At 44.1% G+C, this 22,724-nt stretch overlaps 1 long non-coding RNA gene across 1 annotated transcript; it reads left to right on the forward strand.

Moving 5' to 3' along the window:
- Positions 1 to 10,709: 10,709 nt before the first annotated feature.
- LOC310767627 lies at positions 10,710 to 13,709 on the forward strand. The gene is made up of 3 exons (XR_014550983.1): positions 10,710 to 11,383; positions 11,495 to 11,631; positions 11,971 to 13,709. It is a non-coding gene; the product is annotated as an uncharacterized lncRNA (long non-coding RNA).
- Positions 13,710 to 22,724: the final 9,015 nt, after the last annotated feature.

Genomic DNA, 22,724 nt, shown 5'->3' on the forward strand with positions numbered 1-22,724 from the left:
AGCTCTGTGAGGAAGAGAAGCAGAACTTGTTGCTATCTCCCCCCCCCTTCCTTTTTTTTTGGCTGGGTTTCTACATCTGCCATCTTTTTGGCATCTTTTTGGCAGGCAGAAATTCAGCATGTGGGGCGCATTTCCTTTCAATACTGTTGTTGGATTGTTTGCAGTTACTGAGAGCCTCCATTTGATCATTGCAATGGATTGCTTTGAAGTCATTTCTGCACCAGGTAACATAGTTTTTAGTTCCCCAATTCCCACCCCACCCCGTCTCTTAGTTTGCCCGACCAAAGGTGGCAACCCTAGGCCCAGCACAGGCCTTGCAGTGTAGCTCCAAAGAAAGTTGAAGGGAAGGCTGTAATTCTATTTCCTATCAGAGAGGCTCTTGACTCCTCAGTCCAGCCTCCTTCAGACCATGGTGGTCTGTGGGGCAACACAGAGGCCTTGCCCTCTATTGCCCCAAGGAAAGTGGGGGTGTCAGCTGCTCTGTCTGTTTCTTAGCCCCTCTTGCTCTCAGCTGGAGTCCGCATCACAAAGCAGGACAGGCTTCTGAAGCCTGCGTTGTGATTGGCTGCCTGGCACAAAGCAGCCAATCCTGCACTAGGTGGGTGTTGCCAGGAGGTGCCAGAACTGTATATAAAGCAGGCCCTGCGCCCTGTTTCCCCAGTTGGTTGCAACTGAGCCCCTCAGGTGAGCCTGTGCATTTGCCAGGGGCTGCCTGCTGCCTGTGGGAACAAGAGAAGCCCCCCAGGGGGATCTGAGAGCGGCTTGAGCCCCACAGCCCCCCTTGATGTTGGGCACGAAGGGCTACAAGGTCAGTTGCTGCATCCCTGTCCAAGTACAGCTGTGGGTTGTGATAGGAATTTTGAGGTCTTAGATATATGTTAAATGTTCATAAGTGTACCAACCAAGCACATACATAGATCAGCACAGGAAGACCGACCTGAAACCATTTTTGATTCCCAGGCTGACCAAGTGTTTTCTCTGCAAGGTCAGGGGAAGATGGAGAAGCCTCCCCATTGTCTTTTTCTTCACAAATCCTATCTTAAGGGCACATTTAAGATACGAATAGGGTGTGAGCCTGTGACCTGGCTCAGGAACTAAGTATTTATCATTACAAAGACTGGCCAGGCTCCCCAGGCAATCCAGTCAAGTGCCCATTAAACAGGTAACCTGGCAGACAGGAGATAAACAAAGCACTCAGATTTCTGCTGTAGACCACCCTTTCTGTGATGTATGTGTGATGTTTCTGGGGGTGGCCTTGGACTCCAGGGAGGGAATTTAAAATGTCCATATAAGGGCAGGCACACTTTTGTTCTGGGTTCCTCCTCCCTCCTGCGTGTGGTGAGTGAGGACCCTGTTGCAACAGATCAATAAAGATCAGGCTCACTAGCTGCTTTGCTTTTCAATATTCTCTGGTTGGCCTCTGTTATTTTCTCCTACCAATAGGGAACCTACGTAAGGACTCTATATGGGCTCTTGGATACCCCATAAGGGAAAAGGGCAGATTTTTGTTTACAACAGGGTGGGGAAGGTCTGCTTGGCCCCAGCAGGACATGACTTGCCTGTGGTCATATCTCAGGCCTTTCCTTGGGCCTTGCAAAATGTGCCTTGTTCTTCCACATCCCTTCCATCGGGTGTCTTGCCTTTTTGAGGTTCCATAATCTGAAGACAGAACTTGCTCACCTTTGAAAAAAATAATCAGTGTCAGCTGCTTTAGGAGACAACATCTGTCTGAAAAGCAGGATAAAAATAATAAGAAAAACTGCGCATGTAAAAGAAAATATATACCACCACCCTTGAATTGCATGGGATTAACATTGTTCTAACCGCTAGGCCACACTGACTCACCTAGAACCTTGGCATGATGGCTGTGCATTCCATGGCATTAACGGCTGTTGCCTAGCAACGGAGCTTGTGACCGTTTGAACTGAGGTTCCGGCATCCTCAGCATCTCCAGGTTGGCTCTAGTGACCTTCGCTCAGTCACTACATTAGACGATGGCATCCAAAAGACTCCTCAAGGTAAGTGGACGTTGCCATGTCCAGTGGACTTAACTTTAGAATGTAGATTAATGGCATCACCAAGTTTGACAAAGCTATCCAAAGTCAAAGAAAGGGCTGAGCTTTGCGCAAGTTTTTGGAAGGGGAGAATGAATGCTGGAAAGGAAAATTTAGGTTTCTGTACTGCAGTCAATTGAATATTATTTTGAACAGAGCATTCCTTCTACTATATGCATATGTGAATCTGGGAGAGGGCTCATTTATATTTCTACATAATGGATATCAACTTTGTACTACAGTTTGATTATTATTACTCTAGCAGTGCTTGGTGGCAAAAGCTCCCTTCCCCTTCCCGGCTCTGGGGCAACCCTCTCCTCTCTGCCAGGAAGCCCCTTTGTATCCCCTCCCGCAGGGGCTGCCTGGGCTGGGGGTGGGGGGGAGGAGAGAGAGAGAGAGATGGGCACTCCTAGCTGGCTCCCAGCTTGCGGGGGGTGGGGGGGGAGAGAGAGAGAGAGAGAGAGATTGATTCATGGGTGCTCCTAGCTGGCTCCCAGCTGGGGGGGGGTGGAGAGAGAGAGAGAGATATTCATGGGTGCTCCTGGCTGGCTCCCAGTTGGGGGGGGGGAGAGTGTGGATGGGCGCTCCTAGCTGGCTCCCAGTGGCTCAAAGGGGCAGGGAAACCTGGTATATACCAGCCCCACATGTCAGCTTTCAGGTGTTGTTGAGCTACTACTCCCATCATCCCTGAGCACTGGTCCTAGTAGCTAGGGACGACGGGAGTTGTAGTGCAACAACATCTGGGGATTCAAGTTTGAGAAAGGCACACATCTGTATATGCACACAGACATATATTCACAGTACTCTTTTCTGCCCCTGGTTTTAAAACATTCTTATTTAGACAAACCTACCTAGATGCTTAGAAAGTTGAGGTAATTTAAATCAGTTTTAGTATTTTTATTTTTGTACGTTTTAAAGTAGGGTTGTCATTTTTTCTTGCTTTTACTGGCTTGTCTTTTGTAAACCACTTTGGGGATTTTTACAATCAATCGGTATATAAATTTTATAAAATAAACACACACACACAAACATGTAGTGTAGTATTTCATCATATCATAGTATGGTAGAGTTGAGAGGAATTCTGAGGGTCGTCTTGTATAGCCTCCTGCAATGGGGATATGTGTGGGGAGAGAGAGAGAGAAAACATAGTATTTCATCACAGATTCCTATTGTTTTAACTATATACCGGTAATTGTTAACTGGATTTGAGTAAATCTTACTCAGCCGCATAAGTAGGAATGCCAAGCGGAAGCTAACAAGTATTATTCTTCATGATGTTTGAATGTATGAGCTCATTTTTAATCTAGAATGGAATACCTTATAGTTAATCCATTCACTAATAGTATGAATGGAGGGGTGGGGTAGAGAGAAAGAGACCAAAACAACTTTCCAACCAAGTGGATGTCAACCTTTCAACCTTTTAACTCCCCTAATATTTTGTTCCTTTGTTTTTATTTGATATAATTGTCAGGAGTTCAGCCTACACTCAAGTAGGACCCTGGCAGAGACACATGCCCGACTGGCATATTCTCTCTCTCCTGGTCAATCATTCTTCTAAGCTTCAAAAGCTTCAAAAGCTTTCTTCAGCCCAAAGATTACAGTGACCGATGCCAACCGACACCGGCACACTTAGGGATCCTCAGAGTTTGCGCATCATGCGTAACAGACCTCAGCAACTCAGCATTTTTGCTAATCTACTTTATTTACATATAGACATACACGGAGCACTGCAACATGCCCCCCCCCTCTCTCTAGCATCAGACAGCAAAGAGAGAGAGAGAAAAAGGACAATAGTCCCACTTCATGGAACACAGTAACACAAACATCCTGTCTTCGTCACTTCCCACTCTGTGGTGTCAAAACATACAGCATCATATGAAAGACAACAATCCCATGACTGCAATCATGGAACAGGAATTCTAACAATAATATGCCTCACCCAAAGAGTGCTTTTTAAAAAAAGAACGGAAGAAAGAATACCAAATAATTTCATAGAACTTTGCACACTTATATAGGGTAAAGTCCATCTACCATAGATGGTATATAACACCAGTAAAATTGGCAAAAATGTTTAAGACGTCTAATAAGTGTTGGAAATGTAAAGAAAAAGAGGGAACGTTTTATCATATGTGGTGGGATTACAAGAAAGTTAAAAGTTTCTGGGAGGTGATATATAATGAGCTGAAAAAGATGTTAAAGTATACCTTTGTAAAGAAACCAGAAGCTTTTCTTTTGGGGATTACAGGAAAAGAGATAAGAAGAAAAGACTGTAAACTCTTTCAATATGCTGCTACAGCTGCAAGGATTTTACTGGCCCAGAAATGGAAACAAGAGGAAATACCAACGATAGAAGATTGGAGATCGAAACTGACGGACTATGCAGAATTGGACAAGCTAACTGGGAAAATCAGATATCTTAAAGACCAAAAGTTCATCGAAGACTGGGGGAAATTTGTAGAATATCTGAAAAATATATGTGATGTGCAAACAACGTTAGTGGGATTTAAAGAAGCATTGTGAAATCTAAGAGGTATTGTCAAAACAATAGATGTGGGAGGGAAGACTAAAGACAATACTAAAGGAAAAGGAATGTGTAACTAAGAGGTACAGATGGATGATTGTTAGAGAAGCTGAAGGAAGTTCGAAAAGAGAAAATTTGTTTGTTAAAATTGGATAAAATTGTTTATTTGTGTTGTAAAACAATAACAAATAATTAAAATATATATATATATAGGGTAAAGTCATCCTAAGTGGAGTGGTACTTCTTGATAGTATGCCTCTGAAGGTCAGCGGCTGGAAATTGCAGGAGGGGAGCTTGGTTACTGTGAGAACAGCATCCTAGACTAGGTGGATCACTCGCTTGGTGCAACAGGGTTTTTAAAGTTATTTTGTATATGGTGCAACTCAGGAATAGGTGAAGTCCCATTGATTCTTGGGGGAGTAAGGCAGGACTGGGCCTTCTTAGAATGTGATATTTAAAGATGATGTACTACATTTTTACCAAGTAACTGGTTCTAAAAAAACAATATCCAAATAATCAGCTTAATCGAAATAATCCGTTGAGAGCCTGTTTGGCAGAAAAGTATGGTGAAAATGAAAAAAATCTGTCGGTAGTTTGTTGTTCAACTCTTGAAGCACATTTACTTTCATGGTAATAAACTACCTTCCGGCTCCCCCCCTCAAAAAAACCCCAACAACCATAGGTATCAGGGCTGAAATAAGTGCTGGAAATCATGACGACCTCTGAACTTGAAAATTTTGCTCTCCTTTCCTCTTGATTACTAGTGTTAGTGACCAAAAATATATATGCACATACCTAAAGGAATTTCTTCTATTTCACATTGTTGTTGTTGTTGTAGTCATCATCATTAATTACACACCCTTTACCAACATGTCCCAGATTGGGTTACAATTCAAAATTCAAAACAGTTGTTGTTGTTGTTTAGTCGTTTAGTCGTGTCCGACTCTTCGTGACCCCATGGACCAGAGCACGCCAGGCACTTCTGTCCTCCACTGCCTCCCGCAGTTTGATCAAACTCATGCTGGTAGCTTCAAGAACACCATCCAACCATCTCATCCTCTGTCCTCCCCTTCTCCTTGTGCCCTCCATCTTTCCCAACATCAGGGTCTTTTCCAGGGAGTCTTCTCTTCTCATGAGGTGGCCAAAGTATTGGAGCCTCAGCTTCACGATCTGTCCTTCCAGTGAGCACTCAGGGCTGATTTCCTTCAGAATGGAGAGGTTTGATCTTCTTGCAGTCCATGGGACTCTCAAGAGTCTCCTCCAGCACCATAATTCAAAAGCATCAATTCTTCGGCGATCAGCCTTCTTTATGGTCCAGCTCTCACTTCCATACATCACTACTGGGAAAACCATAGCTTTAACTATACGGACCTTTGTTGGCAAGGTGATGTCTCTACTTTTTAAGATGCTGTCTAGGTTTGTCATTGCTTTTCTCCCAAGAAGCAGGCGTCTTTTAATTTCGTGACTGCTGTCACCATCTGCAGTGATCATGGAGCCCAAGAAAAAAAAATCTCTTACTGCCTCCATTTCTTCCCCTTCTATTTGCCAGGAGGTGATGGGACCAGTGGCCATGATCTTCGTTTTTTTGATGTTGAGCTTCAGACCATATTTTGCACTCTCCTCTTTCACCCTCAATAAAAGGTTCTTTAATTCCTCCTCACTTTCTGCCATCAAGGTTGTGTCATCTGCATATCTAAGGTTGTTGTTAACTGTCAAAACAGTTAAAACAGTTAAAACAGTTAACAATCAAAGGAACAGAGTGGGCCCTGAAAACACACATCTCAAAGGTGGAGAGGTTCATCTCCATCTTTTGCCAAAAGCTGAACAGTGAAGAAGCCAAACACATAACAGTGAGAGGGAATTCCATAATTTAGGGGATTCCACAGAGAATACAATCTTCTGGGCCGCCACCCCCCAAATTCTGAGGGATGTAAAACTCCCAAGAGCTTTCCCTCTACTGATGTTAACACCTGTGAGGTTCTGCACCTGTGACATCTTTCAGCTATGTGAGGCCTAAGTTATTTAGGGCTTAAAATACTGAAGTGAGTACTATAAAGTGAGTACTATTAAATGCAGCTCTTAGAACAGGGCCTATATGAAAGCCTGGAAAAAACCTGGAAAAATTGGAGGAAAAACAGGGTTTCCCCCAACGCAGTTTTTTTAGAAGTCCATGAGAAAAAATGACAAAAAGGAGGAGGAAGAGAAAATGGAAAAAGATAGCAGTAGTTCAGAAAATGAGATAAAATAAACTGCATGTACAGTCATACCTCATTTTCCTCCACTTCATGTTAACGTTCTTTCAGGTTACGTCCTGCGGTGACCCGGAACTACCGGAAAGGGTTACTTCCGGGTTTTGCCGCTTGCGCATGCGCAGACGTGCAAAATGATGTCGCGCGCATGCACAGAAGCGGCGAATCGCAACCTGCGCATGTGCAGACGCACCGCTGCGGGTTGCGCTCTTCTCATGTTGTGAATGGGCCTCCGGAACGGATCCCGTTCGCAACCAGAGGTACCACTGTATATGTTGTGTCTTCTGTTTCTTTTTTTTAAAAGCACTACTCAAAGGGTAGACCTTCTATGGAGCTTAAATATTGAGGTGGACCTTAACTTTATTTGCTGTTGGTGTTTTTATGTTGATGGTTTCTTGCTTTTTGCTCTCCTGGGCAGCCCCGTTGGCACTGCAGAGCGCTCCTTTGGCTCACCGGGTCTCGCCTGGCGAATAGGGCTTGGGCTACAGGGTGGTTTGGCAGGGCACATACCAAACTTTCTGTGGGATGGCCGCCTCTGGAGCCCTTTCCAGTGACTGCCACAGAGAAGCCCATTTATCTATTTTGTAGCCTTATTGGAGTTCACCGATTGGGTCTGCGTTCCTCCGGGACAGGAGGAAGGAAGTCGAAATGACACTGAGGTTGGTTCAAAGAAAGAGTTTATTCTGCTCTCCGGATAGCAGAAGGCACCTGCGTGGTGAGTCCACAGCAAGTACTGTACAAAGAAATGACAGGTTTCATGCAGTTTATATATCCTCCAGGCACCCTCTCACTCCTCCCCTAGGAGCCCAACCACGTCGGCGTACGTACACAGGTTGACATCACATATGTTCCTGCTCTGGTACTCTCAACCATAAAAGGATCTTCATTCCTGTACTCCTGACCATAAAAGGATATTCCTGTTCCTACTCCTATCTTGGAGCAAGAGGTCACTACTTCCGAGAACATGCTCTGGCGTTAGTCCCAGACTTGGGTCTCTGCGTCATTTGTGGTGAGGACATAAGATATGTCTGTGTCTGTTCTACTGGTAAAGTCAAGGCCAGTCTTGCCGTCAAACTGATAAGGGAGAGAGCTGTGTTCTTGTTTTGCATTTGCTCAACGGCTAAAGTTTATGCATTTTAGCTAAGGAGAAATGGGGATTTTGGTGCAGTTTAAAAACTGCCTGCACAGTCAGTTTTGAGGTTTGGGAAACCCATTCCTTCAATTTCTTGGAGTATTTTAATCATAGTATCACAGAACTGGACGGTTGGAAGGGGTCCCTGAGGGTCCTCTAGAACAGTGTTTCCCAACCTTGGGCCTCCAGCTGTTTTTGAACTACAACTCCCATCATCCCTGACTAGCAAGACCAGTGGCAAGGGATGATGGGAATTGTAGTCCAAAAACAGCTGGAGGCCCAAGGTTGGGAAACACTGCTCTAGAACAACCCTCTCCAGTGCAGGAATCACAGCACAAGCATCTCTCCCAAAACGACTTTGCTCCATCTTCCCTGTGAACAGCCCTTCAGATACAACAGAATAACAGAACCATTCGCAGAGTTGGGAGGGAACCACCAGAGTCATCCAGTTCAACCCCCAACAATGCAGGAATCTTTTGCCCAACATGGGGCTGGAAACCACAACCCAGAGATTAAGAGACTCATGCTTTACTGATGATAATATTAATAATAATAATAATAATTTATTATTTGTAACCTGCCCATCTGGCTGGGTCTCCCCAGCCACTCTGGGCGGCTTCCAACAAAGATTAAAAATACATTAAAATGTCAAACATTAAAAACTTCCCTGAACAGGGCTGCCTTAAGATGTCTTCTGAATGTCAGGTAGTTTATCGCTTTGACATCCGATGGGAGGGCGTTCCACAGGGTGGGTGCCACTACCGAGAAGGCCCTCTGCCTGGCTCCCTGTAGCTTTGCTTCTCACAATGAGGGAACCGCCAGAAGGCCCTCGGCGCTGGACCTCAGCATCCGGGCAGAACGATGGGGGTGGAGATGCTCCTTCAGGTATACTGGACCGAGGCCGTTTAGGGCTTTACAGGTCAACACCAACATTGACTGAGGTATATCTAAGTTCAGCATTTTTTTCCTCATTTTGGTGCCAGGTTAAGCTATGCCATTTTGCTTGGACAATTTAAGACCAGGAGTGACTTGTCAGATTTTGGCTGGCCCACTTGCATCTGAGACTACAGAACATGGCCCGTGGGCTGCCAGTTACCACTGCCAGTCACGGTAGACAATAAACTCAGCTTCCTCTGCTCCATAAGCCACTACTAGTACAGTCATATCTTGGGTTGAAGTAGCTTCAGGTTAAGTATTTTTGGGTTGTGCTCCGCGGCGACCTGGAAGTAACGGAGCACGTTACTTCCAGGTTTCGCCGCTCGCGCATGCGCAGATGCTAAAAATGACGTCACGTGCATGCGCGGAAGCGGCAAATCATGACCCGTGCACGAGCAGACGCAGGTTGCGTTCGCTTCAGGATTCAAACGGGGCTCCAGAATGGATCCCGTTCTCATCCAGAGGTACCTCTGTATATCCTATCAGGTGCTTTAACAGAGAACTATCTCATATAATTTATGTAAGATGATCCTTTCCCCCCTGTGTTTATTTTCCTTTACAGTGATACCTTGGGTTACATATGCTTCAGGTTACATACGCTTCAGGTTACAGACTCCACTAACCCAGAAATAGTGCTTCAGGTTAAGAACTTTGCTTCAGGATAAGAACAGAAATCGTGCTCCAGCGGTGCGGATTTCTGTTCTCATCCTGAAGCAAAGTTCTTAACCTGAGGTACTATTTCTGGGTTAGCGGAGTCTGTAACCTGAAGCGTGTGTAACCTGAAGCGTCTGTAACCCGAGGTACCACTGTAGCTAGTTCTTGCTGCATAGCATCACTTGCTTATAGATTTCTTTCTCTTTTACACGTGCATACATGAACACACACACCAGGTTAAGAAAAAAAACCCTTCCGGTCTGTTGCCAGATTTAAGCTTTATCTATAATTTCTGGCTTTGCTCTGCTGCGAGCCACTTGGATTGTTTTTATGAAAAAAGAACTGTTGGACTGGCTTTGCAGTCATTTAGATTTTTTTTTTAAAAGATCTGAATTTAAAAAGAAATCTACATTGTTCAAAACAAGGTGTTACATAATAAGATAATTTGTCTTAAATCTGCAAAAAAACAAGAAAAAACAAAACGTGGTGGTGTTATATAGATAAGTGCATTGTTAATAAATGAGCAACCAAAAATAGCTTGTTTATGTTTCCTGTTTTCTTTTCCCAAGGAGAGATAATGTGTAAGCGTGGTGTCAGCTCCCTAAAAAAAGGTCAACAACAATGGGGGTGGGGGAACGACGACGACTAGAGGGATCTTTGCACCACTGTGCCAGATATGCTTAAGATGGCCCTGCACAGTACAGCTCAGCACCAACAAAATGTGTAAGTTGTGTTACTGAGAAAGCTGTCAAACCTTCATTTCCTCCTTGCACCGAGCTAAGAAGCACCAAAGTGCTTGCCACAGTCAACAATGACTTATGTGGGCCAATGAATTGGGGGAAGAACAAGTATATACTAATTTTTCTTGATGATTTTGAAAGTATTGTGTAACATATTTCCTCAAGGAAGAGAGTGAAACGCTGGAAATGTTCAAGAACTACCTTGCTATGGTGAAGAACAAATTCCAGAGAGCACCAGCTATGCTAATGACTGATAATCGGAGTGAGTATCGCTCCCGTGACATGCACCTGACCATTAGGTCCAGTCGTGGCCACCTCTGGGGTTGTGGCGCTCATCTCACTTTATTGGTCAAGGGAGCCGGCGCCAGCATGGCTAAGCTGCTTCTGGTGAACCAGAGCAGTGCACGGAAACGCCGTTTACCTTCCTGCCGGAGTGGTACCTATTTATCTACTTGCCCTTTGACGTGCTTTCGAACTGCTAGGTGGGCAGGAGCAGGGACCGAGCAACGGGAGCTCACCGCATCACGGGGATTCGAACTGCCGACCTTCTGATCGGCAAGTCCTAGGCTCTGTGGTTTAACCCACAGCGCCACCCGCGTCCCTCTCCAGAGAACATAGACCTAAGCTTATTCCCACATATGTAATCCACTCCTTCTTCTCTGACAAGTGGAGGTGCTGCTGGAGGCCTTCTACAAGATCACCCAGGGGCCTACAGTAGAGGGCAGAAATGTGGCTGTGCTTTCTCCATCATAGCTTGCCATCACCTGGAGAAAGTGATTGAATACCTCCCACAGTGTCAGGAGCATGTCTCCAAATTTCTTCCTCTTCTTCCCCTTCTTTTTTTCTGCCTCGTGGCAACAGACAGAGGTTTGGGGGGCTCCTGCTGTTGTACCATAGCCATGAATAGGTCCTTCAAAAGGAGGAGTGATTTCCTCTCTCTGTTGCATGGCAGCAAGAAGAAGACTTGAATCTGCATTCACAGTGACTGCGAGAGAATATGGCAGGAGGTTTTTGCATCGGCCGACCAACAACAACTACTCCATCTGAGGGCCGAGCAACTGTACCAAAGCCCCTTGGCGGAATCTGCCACCACAGTGGTAAGGACAAACCGCCTGTTTTCTGGTTTCCTTCTCCCCAGCGTAATATCCAGGGGTTTCTGTATTCAGCATAAAAGCAGGGAAAGTGACTTGCACCTCTCTCTCTTCCAGCAACATCTGACCAGCCTGTTGCACGCCATCCTCAGGATGGAGGAATACAAGGCAGCTGTGCGCCAGCGCTTCCCACAGCTGCTGATTGCTCTCCTGGGAATGCTTGTCAACTTCCCCTATGACCAGGAATTCCACAGGTGAGTTGTGCATTGGAAAGCGGCCAGTGGAGTCCTTTTCCCCTTCAGCCTCTGGGGGTTTCCAGTCCAGTTGGTTTTCCAAGGGAGGCTCTCCTTCAGGCGGCTACTAGGGAGCAAGGATGGGGAATGAATTTGATGCTGTTTGCATGTCAAGGCAGATCTGCATAATTCACATTTTCTGGAAATAACAACTTCTGGGGAAGCCTCGTAAACATGGTTTTCCACTTTGGTTCTTGGTGTTCTGACTTACAGTAATCAAATACCAAGCAGTACAGAAAACCAGGATCTTTTGATGCTATCCTGCTGAGAGCAGCTCTTTTTTCTTTTTCTTTTTTCCAGATAAGGGGTCCTGATTCCCAAAGCCTGTGGCAGTAACCCACCTGATAATACTGGCCTTGCTTGAATACAGAGAGGCTAAGGAACATCTGCATCACCTTCTCAGCACCACTGGAGAGAAGCTAGAGACAGCCATCATAGACCAGTTTTTCTGCCCGGAGAATTTCAGCCAGGGGTTGTCTGCCATGGTGAGGTAAGAGGAAGAACACAGTGACCTTCTAATGGTCTGGCAAACGGAGCTCAAGGCATGGGATAGGAATGTGTCCCTGAAAGTGATACTGGTGGATTCCTCCCATGGTGGAAAACATCACCGCTGCTCTTAAGAACAAGGAGTTTGGCAGAATGCCACAAGCAGCTGGAGCTATCTACATCGAGGTGAGGGGGACTGACATAGGAGGAAATGGGTGCAGCAAGGAGGCCCTGGCTTGTTTTCTGCCGAGAGCTGGGCTTTGTGTCCTTCAACTCTGTCTTTCCCAGAGGGAAGTCTCCTTCCACTAACAGCAGAGAGTCCCCCAAGGCCAAATTCTGCATCTCTTCTGCCACATCCATGCTATCTTTGGGTACACTGAAGACATGGTGAAGCAAAGTTTGGTCTCTGACCAATACAACCATGTTGTGGTTGTCTTACAACATAGCAGAGGCATCTTTATTGATGAGATTTCTGCGGGTGAAGGGGCTTTTGTAGTCTCCCTACACAAGGCCTTCCTGCAACATTGTTTTTGGGTGGCCCCAAGAAGCGCAGCTCCCAAGGTTCCCCATTTAAAGGCTTTCCTCCGGATGCAGACAGCAGACACCCGCCCTCCCCAGTTTAGATGGCAACCCCAATGGGGGTTCCCCAACATGCCTCCATCATAGTTTGGACCTTGCACCTACATTTACCTTCAATATTCTGTGGCTTACGTCAAGGCTACTTAGAGCCTAAGGATTGTCTACAGTTTTGGTGTTCCTCAGAGTAGACCCACTGGACTTGATGTACACGGTGAACTTAGGTCCATTCACTTCCATGGGTTTGCTTCACACAGAACTGTGTTGGATACAACTCTCCAGCTGTAGTAAGAATACAGATGGTGGATAAACCGAGAACCTGTCTAAACCTTTCATCACTGAGGAACACACCTAGTACAACCACATATCGGCAGCTTTTCCAGCTGCGTGCAAGTTTCTTGTAATCTTCTGACGGTAAATACATCCAGACCAAGCAATCTCAGAATCTCTCTTGGACAGCAAAATCCTTGCAAGCTGAGCATGTGAAATAAGGGAAATATATCTATAAAGGCTCTTTTACAGTCTTGTGGACAAAAGAAATTGAGGTGTTCAGCAAAATGAGAGCTGATTTTTTTTAATCACTCCCTTCTTCCCTATGCTTCCATTTTAATATGTTGCACTAATGTTCCCCCCACCCCCGTTCATTTGATTATAGCACAGAGTCACTGATGCAGCAGCAAATTAGATTTTTCTCTTGGCCTTAATGTGCTGCAATAATGAAATCCATGACTTTCAACCTCACAGGTTGACATCACCTGTATATTGGCAGTTCAGAGCTGAAGGCTGGGAGCTCATTTGTCTTACTTGGGCTGGCTTTCTTTCCCGTGAAAGAGCCCCCAAGGAATGATATATTTTGTGCTATCTGAGCTTTCGAGGCTGATAAAATAGTTTTAAAACTCACACACCAAAGAAGCTTTGTTCTTTTGCTTGAAATATATTTTGCTCATACCGTGTCTTAACAGACACCCTGTTTTCAGAGTCTGCATCAAAGATTTTGTAGATGTGTCCCACTTTACAGAGGGCAGTCCTCTTTCTAAGGGCACCCCTCACTTTGAAGGGCTGTGTGATCTGAATCTGGCTTTGAAGATAAAGAACCCTAAAAAGGGAGAGCAAAATAGTATGTCCTCTCTTTTTTTAGTGATGTCAAAGGATTGAATTTCTGTGTCCAATGAGCATGCTCAGACCCTTTGCGGTAGGAGGGATTTCATGCCCTTAGGGACTTTCCTGTATATTTTTGCTACTTCTTCAGATTTGTAAATGTTCTGCTTTTGGCCTTTTCTAGTAATCAATGTGACCTGTCCTGTACCCAGACCAAATTCAAGGTTTCTAGGTGATGGGGAACAATTTTAACAGTTTGGGTACCCTGGTGAGTGAGTCAAGTTGCCAGGCAACTTGTACTTATGTGAAGGATAGGTTACAGTAGTGTTAATGTAAAGAGATATGAGCTATCTTTTCCTATAAACAACTATGGATTTTGCTGAAAGTATAATTATACAAACATGCTCACGCATGATTACAATTATTTAAGCATTATTGCTGCAGGTGTGCGATAGCAATTATAGAAGAGCACTTACGCTGAGATTCAGTTGTACAAATATCAGCACCTGCTTGCTTTACTGAAACAGCTTAATTAACATAATATGTTCTATATTTGATTACACCAAAGTGGAATTGTGTCCACCAAATCAAAGGCACATGTTTCTGCTTCTGAAGCATAATTGCTTAATTGTTGTTGTATATATTAACTTTTTCATAATGTTCCTTGCCTGAAAGTCCTTGACTTCAATGCTGCTTTCAGCTCAAGGAGTTCGGCTCCCTTTCTGTTTCCATTTTAGCAATATGGTTAGTCAGAATTCCAAGGGGATTGGTACCAGCAGGGGACTTGAACTGAAAACCTCTGGGTCTTAGGTTGATACATAAACTAATGTGTATTCAAGACCCAGAGCTCTTCTCAGACACACAAGGGAACGGGGAGGAACAATCACTGGGATTGGCAGGTGGTATGTCAGGGACCTGATCGCCGAAGAATTGATGCTTTTGAATTATGGTGCTGGAGGAGACTCTTGAGAGTCCCATGGACTGCAAGAAGATCAAACCTATCCATTCTGAAGGAAATCAGTCCTGAGTGCTCACTGGAAGGACAGATCCTGAAGTTGAGACTCCAATATTTTGGCCACCTCATGAGAAGAGAAGACTCCCTGGAAAAGACCCTGATGTTGGGAAAGACGGAGGGCACAAGGAGAAGGGGACGACAGAGGACGAGGTGGTTGGACAGTGTTCTCGAAGCTACAAATATGAGTTTGACCAAACTGCGGGAGGCAGTGGAAGACAGGAGTGCCTGGTGCGCTCTGGTCCAGGGGGTCACGAAGAGGCGGACACGACTAAACGGCTAAACAACAACAACAAAATGTCAGGGACTGTCAAGGTTCCGAAGGGTGTGTGGTCGACTGGCAGGGAACCAAGGGAGCAACCCAGGAGAGGGTACCAGTGCTTTATGGGATGTCACACCACCCACAAGGCAGGAGTCCGGGGAAGGTGCTGTTTTCATCTACCACATACAGCTGCTGTTTTTCATCTACCACATGCAATAGACTGAAGAGCCTGCAAGCAAAATAATACTTTGCCAACCTCCTGGGATCTCAGCATGTGGTTTCCCATCCAGTGTGAAACCATACCAGGCCCTCCTTAGCTAGCAGTTTTATGGGGATCACCCCCCGCATACTTCAATCTGCAGGAATGGATGGATGTTGCCCATTGTATTTATTTCATGGTCAAAGCCCTCCATAGCCACCGTCTGCATGTGTGTGTATTCTTTGTTGCATGCGTTTTTCTGTAATTTCTATTATCTGCATGCAACATTAATCCTGCCACAATGTATGAGAAATGCTTTGAACATTTGAATTGTGCCAAATACCATCTTTAGCCCAGTTCAAAACCCACAGCTCCGAAAACCTGGCCAGTATTATGTTGCAAATGGGAGACACTGGCTGGCAGAGGGCCGGGAGACAATGATTCCCCCTAACGCCACTCAGAGAGTTTGCAGATCAGCTGACATTTGAACTACGGGTTTCATGGTCTGCAGCTAATACTTTTGACCTACTGTGCAAGCTTTCAACATGTCTAGCAATCTGGCTGCGCCCACAGCTAAATGTCAGCATGGCCAGACAAGGCAAATCTGTAACTGCTGGAAAGAAGCGACGCTCCCCAGTCCCTAGATCAAGGATAGGCAATGTGGTGCCCTCCAGTTGGACTACAACTCTCATCAGCCCTAGCCAGCCTGGGAGATGTAGTCCAATGACACTACCTGGCCTAGACTGAGCGTGCTTTAATGATTCATGTTAGGACTTACAGCAAGATGCAGAAATAAGAACAATCCTGTTTAGACGAATCTCCATGTTGGATGCAACCCTTGATGACGTCGGGTTTAACTTGAATGTGACTGTTAGAGGCAGAATTAACAGAATGTTTTCAAAACATCCAAGCTTAATATTCATCTTCTCATTAAAGCTGAAGTAGTAGTGGGCAGTGGAGCTCTCAAGGAATATAGCAGAGACTCTCATGTAATTAAAGCAATTACTTCACTTTGGCATATCTGGAAAGTTGCCATTCCCTGTGTTTAATAACGGAGGGACGTAGTTTGACAAGATCTATGCCTCTATGTACCATAAAACAAACTGCTGAGCTGTCTATTACTCGGGCAACACAAACCTATTTTTCATTCTGTTTTGTCAGGTCTAATTTCTCCCAGGAGCCCAGATTGCATTAGTCCTCATCAGACTTAGGAGGAAGGGATATTTTTATTATTTTAAAGTTGATCTATTGATTTCTTTTTCCTCTCTCCCTCTCTCCGCTGATTAAAAAAAACACTCCCCCTGAAACCATTCCATGGCTTCTTTAAATAATATATTCCTGAACAAGCCATGTGTGGAAGTAATTGACAGGAAATGCGAAATGCTCGTTTATTTCATATGATTTGGAATGTTTTAAAAAATGAAATAGGGACGCGGGTGGCGCTGTGGGTTAAACCACAGAGCTTAGGACTTGCCGATCAGAAGGTCGGTGGTTTGAATCCCCGTGACAGGGTGAGCTCCCGTTGCTCGGTCCCTGCTCTTGCCAACCTAGCAGTTCGAAAGCACGTCATGTGCAAGTAGATAAATAGGGACCGCTCTGGCGGGAAGGTAAACGGCGTTTCCGTGCGCTGCTCTGGTTCGCCAGAAGTGGCTTAGTCATGCTGGCCACATGACCCAGAAGCTGTCTGCGGACAAACGCCGGTTCCCTCGGCCTATAGAGCGAGATGAGCGCGCAACCCCAGAGTCGGTCACCACTGGACCTAATGGTCAGGGTTCCTTTACCTTTACCTAAAAAATGAAACGGCAGGACTCTCCTTCCTTGGAGGTTCTTAAGCGAGGTTGGATGGCCATCTGTCATGGATGCTTTAGTTGAGATTCCTGCATTGCACGGGGTCGGTCTAGATGACCCTCAAGAGCCCTTCCAATTCTACGATTCTTGTTTCTGCTCTCTGCAAGCACTGCTTGAAGTGTTGCACAAAACCAATACAACCAGAGGCCGGACGAATGAGCATGTTCTGTTGCAAATGACAGCTCCGCAGTGCTACCTTCAAGCCTTTGAAAAGGCTTATCAGGGACAAGGCTTCATTCCCTGTGTGGAGGTCACTGAGCAGATGTTCCAGCTGTGCCTGACTGAAGCGTGTAGCATCCCATGGTGGGGACTGGGCGGGTACAATCCTGCTTTCTTCCTGCGGACAGCAGGGTGCAGCGGCTGTGTGTGACAATGAATGAAAGAGGCTGGGCCATCCTACTTCCCCGTCTCTTCACCCCCCCCCCCAATCTATCATCCAGCAACAGTGACATCTAAAACAGGAACATCTAAAATAGGCTGTTGAATTAGGTGATGCCCTGAACCAGCACATTCTATGATGGATCCTACGGTCATCTATCATAATAAAGTCAATGCAAAAGAGACCAGATAACCCCTTTTCCAGCAAAGCAATATAACCTCTCTGCCAAATACTGTCTTGCATCATGACCTTGGCAAGCTGGAAGAAAATGCACTTCGTGTGATTTACACGGTTCACCAATTCCTTTGTTCTTCCCCCAGATTAGCTATTTTAAAAATCACTTGCGGTTTGCACCCGCTCACAAAAACTTCATTAATCACTGCAGCAGAGGCAGGTATTTTTTTAAAAGTATGCTACTGTTTTAGGGAACCAAATATAATTAGCTGTTTTGTGATTCATTCAAACTGGCAGCCTTAATTAGCATAATTGATAGGCTGATTAATGAATAAATCATGGATTTAAAATGGGATTTTTAATCAGTGCTGTCCCTTCGAAGAGGGTGTTTCTGTGCCAATCATAATATTCTAAATTATTTGTGTGCACTTCTATTTCACCGAACGTGTCAGAGACGATATGGCAGTAGCTTTCGTAAGGCAGGTATCTTCAATTACCCACAAAGCATATCCTGAAATGAGATACTATATTTATTTAGTTAATGCAGTACTGTTGATTCAAAAAGAAGAAGAAAATTATCTGATTGCCGTATTGCTCAGAGTCCTGCATGGAGTGAGTCAGTTGTTCTGAACGACAATTCTATATTTTTAGATCTCAAATGTTAACTCTCTCCTGGATAGTATATGACTGAGCAGTCCCAGATAGTGACCATGCCAGCTTCTGCTCTAGAATAAATTTTAACTGCATAATTATTGGCTTGGTGCAAGTGCATTCTTTCTCATCTGGGTCATGGTGTGATGACTATTGGTTCCATCACTGCTTTCCTCCACCCATGCCTCCTGAATAACTGGGGCTGCAGAGAGTTATTAATGTTCCCCCCACTAATAGGTAACAGGAAGGCCACGTGATTGAAACAGGGATGCCAGAAAATTCAGACAGAAACAGGAGTAGAACCGCCTGTGTTTGCTGAGAGCCAGTGTGGTGTAGTGGTTAAGAGCGGTAGACTCGTAATCTGGTGAACCGGGTTCGCTTCCCCGCTCCTCCACATGCAGCTGCTGGGTGACCTTGGGCCAGTCACACTTCTGTGAAGTCTCTCAGCCCCACTCACCTCACAGAGTGTTTGTTGTGGGGGCGGAAGGGAAAGGAGAATGTTAGCTGCTTTGAGACTCCTTAGGATAATGATGAACAATTTGGGAAAGTGGCCGGTTTTAGGCTAAATAAGAAAATAACTAAAATAATGGTGAAAAATATGGAGTATAATAAGATAGAAATAATGCAACAACAGACAGAGATAGAGGTGGTAAAGAAAGTAAAATATTTAGGAATTTGGTTAACTCCTAAAAACATTGACCTGTTCCGAAATAACTACGTTCAGATGTGGAAAGGAATTAAGAATGACCTGGAGGTGTGGGGTAGAATGAAACTGTCCTTTTGGGGCAGAATATCTACGATAAAGATGAATGTGTTCCCAAGGATGCTATTTTTATTCCAGACTATCCCTGTTATTAAAGGGGTAGGGATTTTCAAAGATTGGCAAAGAGTGATTTCAAGGTATATCTGGCAGGGCAAAAAGCCAAGAATAAAATATAAATTATTAACAGATGTAAAGGAAAGAGGAGGCTTCGCCCTGCCAGATATGAAATTGTATTATGAAGCAGCTTGTCTTTGCTGGTTAAAGGAATGGATCAAATTAGAAAATACGGAATTATTGGACTTAGAAGGTTTTGATAACAGATTTGGGTGGCACGCTTACCTATGGTGTGACAAGAAGAAAGTTCATAAAGGATTTGGGAACCACATCTTCAGGAGTTCATTAATAGAAGTATGGGACAGGTACAAAAACCTTCTGGAGCCAGGAGTTCCACACTGGTTATCTCCGTTAGAGTTTATAAGTGTTAAGAAAATCAATATGAGAAAGAAATGGGCCACATACGGGGATTTAATAACTAAAGAAGGAGGAAAATGGAAATTAAAACCATATGAGTTTGTAAAAGATTATGTGTATGATTGGTTGCATTATTTCCAAGTAAATGAAATGTTTAAAAAAAGATATAAAGGAAAGTGGATTTGCAGAAAAAGGTTCAAAGTTCCAAACAGAGATAATAAATAATGAATATAAAACTCTGTCAAAAATGTATAAGATATTGTTAGAATGGTTTACGAAAGATGAAGAGGTGAAATCGGTAATGATACAGTGGGCCAAAGATTTTGGATATAACATTCAATTCGAAGATTGGGAAAAACTTTGGAAGGAAAATTTAAAATTTACTGCATGCATGGGGTTGAAGGAAAATGTAATGAAAATGTTTTATAGATGGTATATTACACCGGCAAAATTGGCAAAAATGTACAAAACATGTAATAAGTGCTGGAAATGTAAAGAAAAGGAGGGCACATTCATAGAATCATAGAATCATAGAGTTGGAAAAGACCACAAGGGCCATCGAGTCCAACCCCCTGCCAAGCAGGAAACACCATCAGAGCACTCCTGACATATGGTTGTCAAGCCTCTGCTTAAAGACCTCCAAAGAAGGAGACTCCACCACACTCCTTGGCAGCAAATTCCACTGTCAAACAGCTCTTACTGTCAGGAAGTTCTTCCTAATGTTTAGGTGGAATCTTCTTTCATGTAGTTTGGATCCATTGCTCCGTGTCCGCTTCTCTGGAGCAGCAGAAAACAACCTTTCTCCCTCCTCTATGTGACATCCTTTTATATATTTGAACATGGCTATCATATCACCCCTTAACCTCCTCTTCTCCAGGCTAAACATGTCCAGCTCCCTTAGCCGTTCCTCATAAGGCATCGTTTCCAGGCCTTTGACCATTTTGGTTGCCCTCCTCTGGACATGTTCCAGTTTGTCAGTGTCCTTCTTGAACTGCGGTGCCCAGAACTGGACACAGTACTCCAGGTGAGGTCTGCCCAGAGCAGAATACAGTGGCACTATTACTTCCCTTGATCTAGATGCTATACTCCTATTGATGCAGCCCAGAATTGCATTGGCTTTTTTAGCTGCCGCGTCACACTGTTGGCTCATGTCAAGTTTGTGGTCAACCAAGACTCCTAGATCCTTTTCACATGTAGTGCTCTCAAGCCAGGTGTCACCCATCTTGTATTTGTGCCTCTCATTTTTTTTGCCCAAGTGCAATACTTTACATTTCTCCCTGTTAAAATTCATCTTGTTTGTTTTGGCCCAGTTCTCTAATCTGTCAAGGTCGTTTTGAAGTGTGATCCTGTCCTCTGGGGTGTTAGCCACCCCTCCCAGTTTGGTGTCATCTGCAAATTTGATCAGGATGCCCTTGAGTCCATCATCCAAGTCGTTGATAAAGATGTTGAATAAGACCGGGCCCAAGACAGAACCCTGTGGCACCCCACTAGTCACTCTTCTCCAGGATGAAGAGGAACCATTGATGAGCACCCTTTGGGTTCGGTCAGTCAGCCAGTTACAAATCCACTGAGTGGTAGCATAGTCAAGACCGCATTTTACCAGCTTCTTTACAAGAATATCATGGGGCACCTTGTCAAATGCCTTGCTGAAATCAAGGTAGGCTACATCCACTGCGTTCCCTTCATCTACCAGGCTTGTAATTCTGTCAAAAAATTCTGTCACATTCTACCATATGTGGTGGGAGTGTAAAAAAGTAAAGAGTTTCTGGGAAGCAATATATAATGAATTGAAAAAGATGTTAAAATATACTTTTGTTAAGAAACCAGAAGCTTTTCTTTTAGGGATTACAGGAAAAGAAATAAGAAGTAAAGACTGTAAACTTTTCCAGTGTGCAGTTACGGCAGCAAGAATTTTAATGGCCCAAAAATGGAAACAAGAGGAAATACCGACGATTCAAGAATGGAGAATGAAACTAACTGACTATTCAGAACTGGACAATCTGACTGGGAAAATAAGATATGCTCGAAACCAAAAGTTCATCAAGGATTGGGGAAAATTTGTAGAATATCTGAAAAATATATGTGAGGTGCAAACAACGCTAGTGGGGTTCCAAGAAGCACTGTAAAAACTTTAAGAGGTATTGTTGAAAGAAAATAGAAAAAAGGAGGGATGATAAATGGCAATGCAATTAAAGAAATGTGTATTGAAGGGTAAAAATGGATGATTACCAGAGAAGCTGAAGGAAGACCAAAATTTGTACTTTGTTAAAATTAGGTAAAATTTGGATAAAATTGTATTGAAAATTAATAAAAATAATTACAAAAAAAGATAAAGCGGGATATCAAATCCAAACTCCTCCTCCTCCTCCTCCTCCTCCTCCTCCTCCTCCTCCTCCTCCTCCTCCTCCTCCTCCTCCTCTTCTTCTTCTTCTTCTTCTTCTTCTTCTTCTTCTTCTTCTTCTTCTTCTTCTTCTATTTGTTCCATGTCCAGAAATCAACCCAGCAAATACGGTTGGTATTTGCTACTGCTGCTGCTTTTGGCCCACAAACGATACGCAATTTGTGATGTCTCCTCCATTTGCATGGCATTTATTTTGCACTGTGGACTAACACAACCACAATGCCATAATTTAATTAATTACAAAAGAATTATGCACCTTGGGGCACCATAGACTTGAAACTGAGATTGATTCAGCAAAAAAATAACATTTCAGTATATTGGACTCCACAATGTTTCTATAGGAAGATGTTGGAGGTGTAATGTTGAGAATGCCTTTTTGAGGCACTATATGGACTTATCAGTCCTTTGAGTCTAAAATTGTTAGTAACATATATTTGTGTTATTTTAAACTATATTCCTGAAGTATGCAGATCAGTGGCTAGACAATGAAAGTGGATTTTGCAAGCCATTATGGTGGCTAAGATACCTACACTTTAGGATAACTGCCCATTGTTTATTTTGCAGTGGTTTGAGGACCTCACTGCCCTGGGTACAAGCAAATGTGTTTTGTATTGTATAGACATTGGTTTTGTGTTGACACCTGTTTTGACATCTGCATGGTCCCTATATCCACTGACGGTGGTTCATTGTTGTTGCTGACATCTGTCGGTCTTGGGAGACATGGAAGAGTGTAA

This window comes from Podarcis filfolensis, assembly GCF_964270895.1.
Source record: "Podarcis filfolensis genome assembly, chromosome: 7".
Lineage (NCBI taxonomy): Eukaryota > Metazoa > Chordata > Lepidosauria > Squamata > Lacertidae > Podarcis > Podarcis filfolensis.